Source organism: Oryza sativa, chromosome 8, assembly GCF_034140825.1.
Source record: "Oryza sativa Japonica Group chromosome 8, ASM3414082v1".
Lineage (NCBI taxonomy): Eukaryota > Viridiplantae > Streptophyta > Magnoliopsida > Poales > Poaceae > Oryza > Oryza sativa.
Window position 1 is genome coordinate 14202019 of NC_089042.1, and position 9930 is coordinate 14211948.

The 9930-nt window shown below is 42.7% G+C and overlaps 1 long non-coding RNA gene across 1 annotated transcript; it reads left to right on the forward strand.

Moving 5' to 3' along the window:
* The first annotated feature begins 4396 nt into the window (after positions 1–4396).
* On the forward strand, positions 4397–6856 carry LOC136351332 (uncharacterized). The gene is made up of 3 exons (XR_010734344.1): positions 4397–5118; positions 5452–5517; positions 6649–6856. It is a non-coding gene; the product is annotated as an uncharacterized lncRNA (long non-coding RNA).
* Positions 6857–9930: the final 3074 nt, after the last annotated feature.

Genomic DNA, 9930 nt, shown 5'->3' on the forward strand with positions numbered 1-9930 from the left:
CACTTCTTTATGATTTATCAATTCCACATCATGTAAATTAAGCAAATAAAATTCAGAACGTGGGACATTGAATTTATCACAACAAAACAAGCATGGATTAGTTGCATCACTTGTACATTCACCTTTACTCACCATGTTTTGCTGCAATAGCATGTCAATATGTTCATATTTATCGTTAAAGTTCTCGATGGAAGATGTACGTGTTGTAGGAGGCACTTGCTCTTGAAAAGGTGCTGGTTGTGTAACATCAAGCTTGTTCTCTTTTTCGTCCACCTACACATTGTGAGAAACAACACTAGGAGTAGAGATTAATGCGTTAATTTTGGAAAGAACATCACATGGGCTATCATCTACTTCTCTCTTTTCTTCTGGTGTATCTCTCACACTAATATTTTGGATATACTCAACCTCACATTTAGTGGAATCACATAGCTTACTCTTTTCAGCACTCTCACTCAATTTGGCTATGTGGCTCTCTTTGTCACATGGGTTTTCTCGCATCTCATCATGCAATGACCATGGGCCAACAATGGCGCATTTGCCATCAACAATGATCTGTTGTGCTGCATGCACTGCCGCAACATCACTACATGTCACATTAGCCGAAGGGAAAGTCCCATGCTTGACTATATACTCTTTCTTCTTGGATAGCACATATTCCAATGTCCTTTGTTTCCTTTTCTCCCGATCAAGAAGAAACATGGTTGAAGGCATCGGGCGAAGTATCATATGTCTTCCCTTATGTAGCAAAGAATAAGAATTTGTGCTAAAATCAGATTCAAGCTGATGACTCTTCATCCATTGCCATCCCAATAATATATGACATGATGACATAGGCACTGGAACCACATCACACTCAACATTATCTGAAAATTCCCCTAATAAAAAGGGCACTTTTACTCTTCTTGTAATGCTGAGATTGCAACTTGTCCACTCTAGTAGATATGGATCTGGATGTGAACATGTGAATAGGTTCAATTTCTCCATGAGCTCAATGCTGACCAAGTTGACCGCGCTCAAATCATCAATCGTGAAGGCACAAGAAGCGGACTGCACCTTGCATCTTGAGTGAAACAACTTGGTACTTCTACCATCTTCCTCATCCAAAAAGATACCACTAGTGTGCAACATCAACTTCATATTTCCTGCCATTATTAGTTATACAAGAACACAAGATATATAGGCTGGTGGAATATATATGTTGAAAACACTCAACCTCACTCTTCTTACCAATCGAAAGTTCTTACCCTTCCTTTTAGAGTAAGGGGTTGATCACACCCTGCTAGTGGTAGACAACTTAAAAGGTGATGGTTAAGCGAATTCATAGTTTAGGAGCAATTGCACAGGTAGTAAATATGTGGAGCTTGGAGGGCTAAGTGTTTGTCCTAGCAATTCTGAATTCAAGATATTTTCTCGTTAAGTAATAATCCAAGCTAGAACAAAATGCCTAGTTGCTGATCACAAGATTGTTTACACAGATTTTGGCTCGTGTCCTAAATATAATTTGTTAAATTATAAACTAATGTATTATCTCAAATATAGTGCGTACAAAATATATATAATAAGAATTTTATCGGGAGACAGATGGTGAAGTAATTTAATTAAATAGCGGCCACGAAATAAATGGCCATGAAATAAAATGTAATTCACTTATATTGGACAAAAATAATTTTTGGCTTAAAATAGGAATACATATGCGCGTTCCACATAAGTAGCGTGAACAAATATTTTCCATGCGCTTTTCGTCGGACCGGCGAACGCTAATACTTAGCTTTCTCGTTGTATCCGCATACGAAATTTGGCCTGAAACATATGGCCATGAAGTGGGATTTTCTCACTGACCCGAAATTGTCACGCCCCGAATATTTTCAGAAAAGGCGTGCCCACGATATAAAATAGCATACAAAAATTAAAATGTAAACCAAAATAGATGTTTATCTGGCTAGTGAAAAATCGTGCCCCAAATAGTCGCGACTTAAAATAAAAATGCATGCCACGTCCACGCCGCTATAATGGCGTGGATACATATACACGCGCATGCCAAACTAAAGAGGGTCGCGTTCGCCATTAGTCCAGCATTTTTATCTCGATAGCTAGACGTGGGCTGGAGGAAGCCACCGTGATAATATGCGAAGCCACCGTGATAATATGCGCGTCAGGACGCGACGCGTGTCGCAAAAAATAAATTTACGGCAGTAACAGCCCGCTCGATAAAAATAGTGACTAAAATATATACGCGTGTCTCTTTAAAAAGAACTCATACCCAAAGCGTGTATTAAAGTAAATAAATAAATAAATTGTGATGCCCAATTAAACAGAGATATCAAGGAATCCAAAAATGATTGTTTTCCATGGATTAAAAAAATAGCCCAGGCATGATGCAGAAGAGAATCCACCACCAGTTTGAAACCAAAAGAAAGAGACACATGTCAGTGAAAGCAGAGGAAAACGTGGTCAAGCCCCACGATCACCACTAACCATGCATGCATTCGGCAAATAACAGCATGTTCGTCCCAATAAACTGAAAAGGGCCCACATGTCATCCAAATAAAGGAAGCTTCCTGCAGTACTCAAACAGTTAATACATTGCCCCACGATGACCACTAACCATGCATGCACTCAGCAAATAACTGAAAGGGCCCACATGTCATCCAAATAAAGGAAGCTTCCTGTAGTAATCAGTTAGTTAACCCATTGTCTCACGATCAGTTGATCTGCATGCTCCATTCAAATGTTTTCAAATGCTAAGGGCGCGCGCGGCTGCTTGAAAATGGCAGGGATCCTCCTCTATAAATAGAGGGAGTGGGGCAAGCAGGGAGTAGAAGAGTTCGCTGGGGAGAGGTTCCAGGGGAGATTAGCGTAGAGGCTAGGTGCTGTGCGTATGCTTTGCAGAAGCGCTGCTTGTTGCTAGGCAATATACGCTGCCGTGCCGCTCTGCTCCTACGCCATCTCGTCAGCCTCTGCTTCCTCGCTCTGCTGTGCCGGAAGAATCAGAGGTGTTTCAAGGTGGGATTCATGCTCTTCCTTCATTCTTAGGCTCGGCCATTGTGTACAAGTCGAAAAATCTCTCAGTTCATCTTCCTCTACTCATGTCAATGGATTCTTTTGTTGTGTCCTTCGGTTCGGCCAATGAGTACGAACTAAGGAATTATGTTCTTGCCATGCTCCTAGGCTTGGCCATCATGAGTACAGTCAAAGGAATTTTTCCTCTTCGTTGTGTCCTTCGTCTCAGCCAGCGCGTATGAGACAAGGAAGTTTGTTTCATTTGATGGCTTTTAACATGATTTCACACTTTTTCCTATGTCCGGCCAGATGAGTACGGGCCTAGGAGTGGTTTCCATGTAAACTCTTTTCATATCATCCTACCATACCCTCTGAGTTGGTCCCGTTAGCGGATACAAGCTCAGGCGAGATTCTCGCTCTCAGGTTCGGTCCTCTACGAGCGGATACAAATCACGGATACAAACATAAATTTTGCATAATTCACCATAAATTAAACAAAGCACTTGCTTTGGTCACGCTTCATGGCTTCAAGCCGTGCTAGTAGTGATACAGGCATAGTGATAAACAAAATTAATTGAGCATACTAATTAGCACACACATTTGCTAGTTTTGACATATGTTCAGCCATATATCTCTAACAAGAATTAAAATAAAATGGCGTTCATTTTCTTTCCGTGGTCAGAGATAGGAAATAGATGTACGCATGCATATATTTTCTCCTTCCATCTGTTCATGTATAAAATGATGGATAAATCACGAACTGCGCCGAGTTATGATGGTCGGCCATAAAATTAACCAACACTCACTTCGGTTACGCTTCACGGCTTTGAGCCATGCTAGTAGTAATACAAGTGGAGTGAAAATTATAATCTCAAAATCATCCGCATACATATATTTGCTTAAAACAGTGTATACTCGCTGCACCATATATAAAGTGCAGTATAAAAAAAAATCTGATATACGCATATGCATGCATCCATATACTCTGGCCGTGCATTTGCTATCACGTATAGTTTCTTCCCAATAGCAAATTAATCCATATATGCATAGCAAGCGACAACATTGCCCACTTCGATTACACTTGATGGTACAGTGCCACGCTAGTAGTAATACAGGTGGGGTGGAAATTAAAATAGGCAATGCAAATTGTCACGCCCTAAAAAAATCGATTAAATTAAAAATGCATGTTTTAAATCATTTTTTAGAAATTATGTTAAAAGCCTACAAGCTAAACCCTAATTTTCTAGGAAAATTTTCAACATAAAAATGAGCTAGATAAAATTTTATTAAATACTATACTTGCTCCTCTATTTTCTAGATTTTTCTGGGAATTATTTGAGCAAGGGAAGTATTTTTAATAAATGAAACATCATTTCACAAATTATTTTTATTGAAAAAGTTCTAAAAACCTCTTCTTTAGGTTATTGGGCCGATTTTGGCCCAATACTCCCTCCTCTCCCGCGGGCGAGCCGGCCCAACCCACTCAGCCGCCGCCCCTCCTCCTCCAGCCGCCGACATGTGGGGCCCACATGTCGGACTCGTCTTCAACCTCCGGCCGGCCGCCCTAACCGAGTCCGAGCCGCCTCCTTCTCCTCTCAAATCCGCTCCAATCCGACCCCGATTCCTCCGGGTTTTTGAGGGGTTTTGATCCTCTCGTTCTCCTCTATCTTTCCCCTCAAGAAACGGAGCAATTCGTTGAGTATTTTATCCGAATCGAGTTCGTTTTGATTTTATCCCTAAAACCGAGTTTGGATTTTTCCCGAGTCGATTCCTCTCGTTTGGAGTTCGATCTCTTCAATCCAATGCTATATAAAGGACCACCTCGTCGCCCTCTTTCGTTTGCCCCCTCTCCCGTCCTCTCCCGTGCACCGTAGCCTCGTCGCCGCGTGCACTTAGGTCGCCGCCGCCGCCGGCGGTCTTCAGCCGCGCCGCGCCGCCGCCTCCGCCGTCGCCGCCGCTTGCCGTCGCCGCCGTTAGGTGCGCCGTGGTGAGAGGAACCTCGGCCGCCCGTCCTTCTTTGCCGCCGGTCGCCGTAGCTCGCCGTCGCCGCGCAAGCCGAACCGCCGCCACCGCCTTCTCGTCGCCGGCCGTCGTCGTGCGTCGTTTGTCGTTGTGGTGAGTACCGTTGGGTTCGCCTCGTCGTCCTCTACGTGTACATGCCCTCCAAATCCGCGGCCGACCATCCAATCTCCGGCGAGTTGGCTAACCCTAGCCGGCCGGCCATTGCTGACGTCAGCATGACGTCATCATCTTCTTTTTTCTTTCTTTTTTCCAATTTTCTAATAGATTAAAACTTCGGAAAATCATAACTAAATAACCGTAGATCCGTTTTAGGTGGTTCAAGTTGCTAAATTCTTCTAAAATCGAGATCTACATGTTAAAAATATCCACATGTACTGTTTATGCTTGTTTTTGTACTGTTTTGTTGATTTTGTTTATTTGCTTTAGTTTCCGACGTTCCGGAGGAGAGCGTTTCCTTTGAGGAAGGTTCCGAAGCGTTTGCGGAAGCCCAAGGCAAGTCACACAGATCCCAAACAACCCTTTGAGCATGTTGAACCCGTTTAAAGCTATTATTTTATTTCAAATATGCATTGTTTTCGAATGTCATCGGGTGGTGAACCTTTCCCAGTTAATTATTGGCCGAAGATGACTTTATTTTCCTATGGGTTATAATTTGATAGCATGAACCTTATGTATTGGATTGGTTCAGCTAAATGCTCTATGTAAGTTTGCTTAGCCATGCTTAGAAACATTAGCTAACTAAAGGGTTTAATTATAAACTATGTTATTATTATTATTATTGATGGTTATATTAAATGGTAGCTCACGATGGTTGATCGTGTGATGTTAATTAATTGATAATTAAAACCTGGTTAAGGTGGGTTGTGAGCATACGGTTTTGATGGTTGTGCTCATGACAATTAAGGACCGGTTCGCGAGCTACTGTTGTGAAACATTTATCGTGCCAACCACAAGCCAGCGTGGGCAACGGCTTTATCTTTTGTATAGCGTGATTCATTATAGTGCGCCAGACTGAGAAGTGGCGAGAAGTCCACGGGGGTCGCTGGGGAGTCCATGCCTTGTTTATAAGGGGGTGATTATGATCCAGGAAAGGTGCGCTATAATGGGTTATGTTGTGCAAGGGGTATTGTCACAACTCCTTTCCGAGGTACCGTGGTGGTATTGAGGCACATGGTGACATGATGTGGGGTTGTGTCTTGTGGGTACAGTGGTACACCTCTGATCAGAGTTTAAACTATTCGAATAGCCGTACCCGCGATTATGGGTGAGTTGAGCAATGTTTTTCGTGATTAGTCTCACACTACTCATTAATGTTAATAATGTGATAATTAATTTGACTCCTGGTTTGGAATGGATAATTCCTGGTTTGGAGGTTTAATTTGTTCAACTGGGGTTGGTTGTTCAAATGAGGTTGGGCCTATGCAACATGGGTATGTTGTATGGTGTTTATTTAATATTGATTAATTATTCAACTGTTTTTACTATTCTCTTAAATATTTATTAAATGCTGTTTCTGCAAATATGCTATATTATGCCATCCTTTGTTATCCCGTGCACTTGCATATTTGCTGTGTGACTTGTTGAGTATGTCATATGCTCATTCTTGCAATATTCATTCACCAGAAGAGGAGTATCTCAGTGAAGGTGATGATCTGGAGGATTAGGCTTGTTCTTGGTTAAGATGCCTGTGGAGTGGAGTCGCCATAGCTGTTCCGTAGTTTGTTATCGTTTTATATTTCCGCTGCGTAGAATGTTATTCTTTGAGAGGAACTATCTACCTCTGTAATAATTTTTATTTGCGAGTATTAAATAGTTATTTATTTGTACTCTATTATCAAATTGTCATTGTGTGCCTCGGTTGATTCCTGGACGAGGGTTTAACACACATGTAAGCGTTTGGAATTTTGGATAGAAATTCCGGGCGTGACAAGTTGGTATCAGAGCCACCTTGACCTTAGGATAAGCCAAATGGTAAACCTTAAGTAGCCTTCAAAATATTTTGAAAAAAATAGAACTGCTCTTCTCTATTCTCTTATAAATTAATTAAGTTGGCAGCACATGCAAGGTTATGCAAAAAAAATTATTTAATTCAATTTCTTTTCTTATAAAAGCAAAAGTTGTTCTTCTCAGAATGTTTCTTTTTCTCTTTACCAAATCTTATTGATTAGTCGGCACTGTACATCTATTATGGTATCGATTTAATCATGTTGGCACTAGTACTACTCATCCCTTTTAATGGTGACATTGTACTGTGCTTATAGTAGGTCTTAGGTATTTTGGTTTTATTTTATTCACTTGTTCAAACTGATTTGTCTCTGTTTAAAAGTTAAATTCAAAAAGAAAAAAAATAGCTTTGTATGTGTCTTTTCTTTTTATTTTCTTCCTTTTTGGCCTAAATCAGTTAAGTCTAGTTGGTACAGCTAACTTAAAAATGTGCATTAATTCTTCTCTTCTATGTTTCTTTAGATGCCGCCCCATTCACCGAGAAATTTGTTCAAGGTGTTAGGATTCGTCAGGGAGCTGAGGTTGATGGCTTTTGAGGTAGGATATGAAGTTGCTCCCGAGTATCGCCAAATTTCCCATGACCCCGACGAGGAGAAGTGTCGTGTTCGTGTGACGTTGGCTAGTGATCGTGAAGACCTTCCGTCCATTAAGTTCGAAGCTGGAGGAAGATCGTACAGCCATGCTTGTCAAGAAGCAGCTTTGGTGGCCATTGGAGAGTTGCGTCAACGCTTTGAAGAAGAGTTGGATTCATCAGCTTTCCAGTATCATCCTCACAAGCCTCATGGACAAGACTATGGAACCTATACCTGTCCTGATGGTGAAGAGAGTGCCACTCTGATGCATGCGGTGCATATGCTTAGTGCTATGGATGCAGTAAGTGTGGAGCGAGACAAAGCAGCTCATGACAGGGAAAACTGGAATCGAGGCAAGATTTGCAAGTTGGAGAGCAAGGTGTACCGTCTACAGAAGGAATTAGCTGAACTTAAAGGAGAAACGCCGCCGCCAACACCCAAGCTTCGCCTCACCGCAAGAAAGAGAACCTGTCCGCCACCTCGTCTCCAGTTAGCTTCGAAGATTCGCGTAAGGGGTGAAGTTGTGCCCGATCGTGCTGAACCTGTCATCGACATCATAAGTGATGAGGAAGAAGAGGAAGATCCTGAAGAAAGAGAGCCAGCTACTCCAGAGGAAGAAGATCCATCGCTTCGTTCCGACGCAAGGCGGAATTAGTCGCTTAGTTAGATCGTTGCCGTAGTTCGCTGTGTTAGATTGCTTGTTTAAGTTTGCTTGTGAGTGTGTGGGTTTTAGTTGTTGCTTACATCATTGGTGGGATGTAACAGCATGAGTCTAGTTCTTTTGCTTGTCAGAGTGTAAGATAGTTGGTGAGATAGTGTTAATGCAACTTAAATGTAATCATACACAGTTAAGAGCAATATAGAATTTAAATTAAATAAATAACTCCGTTCTAAGGGTGTCTCTCTGTCGTTCTTTCCTGTTGTCTCTGCTTATCGTCAGATGGTGAACACGCGCACTGGCACTGGAAGTGGAAGTGGAAGTGGAAGTGGAGCTACTAACAATGGAGGAGATCCCACGCCAGCTCAGATTCTGGCCCAACAAACACAACTGATCAATCTGATAGTGCAGCAGGCACAGAATCAGCAGGCAAACAATCAGAACCAGAATCCACCCCCACCTCCCCAAAACAAGCTGGCAGATTTCTTACGTGTGAGACCCCCTACCTTTTCCAGCACTACCAATCCAGTAGAAGCAGGAGATTGGCTACATGCGGTGGAGAAGAAGTTGGATTTGATCCAGTGTACTGAGCAGGAAAAAGTTTCTTTTGCTTCGCATCAACTGCATGGACCTGCTGCTGAATGGTGGGATCATTTTCGCCAAGGCAGGGCTGAAGGAGAGCCTATTACGTGGCAGGAATTCACGGCCGTTTTCAAAAAGACGCATATACCAGCAGGTGTTGTGGCTCTAAAGAAGAGAGAATTTAGAGCACTCAACCAGGGATCTCGTTCGGTTACCGAGTACCTCCATGATTTCAACCGTTTAGCTCGTTATGCTCCGGAAGATGTTCGCACCGATGAAGAGCGTCAGGAGAAGTTTTTGGAGGGACTGAATGATGAGTTGTCTTATGCTTTGATGTCTACGGATTTCCGGGATTTCCAGCAGCTGGTGGACAAGGCGATTCGTCAGGAAGACAAGTATAACCGGATGGAGCAGAAGAAGCGCAGGGCTACCCAATTCAAGGCACAACAGGGCAGTAACCAGAGGCCGCGTCTCGTTACTGGACCTCAAGCTCCATCGTACCCTCAAGGAGGATCTTCATCAGTTGTCCGTCCCCAACGCCAGTTCTACAACAACAATACTGGTAATCGTGGTAATGACAACCGCAACGTGGTTGCTCGTCCTGCAGCAACTCCAGTTCAGAACCAGCCCGTCAGGAAGGAACAGGGAAGCAAGCCAGGGGTGTGTTTCAATTGTGGTGATCCAGGACATTATGCTGATAAGTGTCCTAAGCCTCGGCGCGTGAAGAACGCTCCAGCCCCGAACAACTCCAATGCTCCAGCACCAAAGGCACGTGTTAATCATGTTGCAGCAGCAGAAGCTCAGAATGCACCAGATGTGGTTTTGGGTACGTTTCCTGTTAACTCTATACCCGCAACTGTGCTTTTTGATTCCGGTGCTACACATTCCTTTTTGTCTAAAAGTTTTGCGAGCAATCATGGGATGGAAGTTATTAGTCTTGGGAGACCTTTACTAGTTAATACCCCAGGCAATCAAGTATTTTCGACTCAGTATTGTCCTTCCGTTACTATAGAAATAGAAGAAGTTCATTTCCCATCCTCGCTTATCTTGCTAGAATCCAAAGATCTAGATGTTATCTTAGGGATGGAC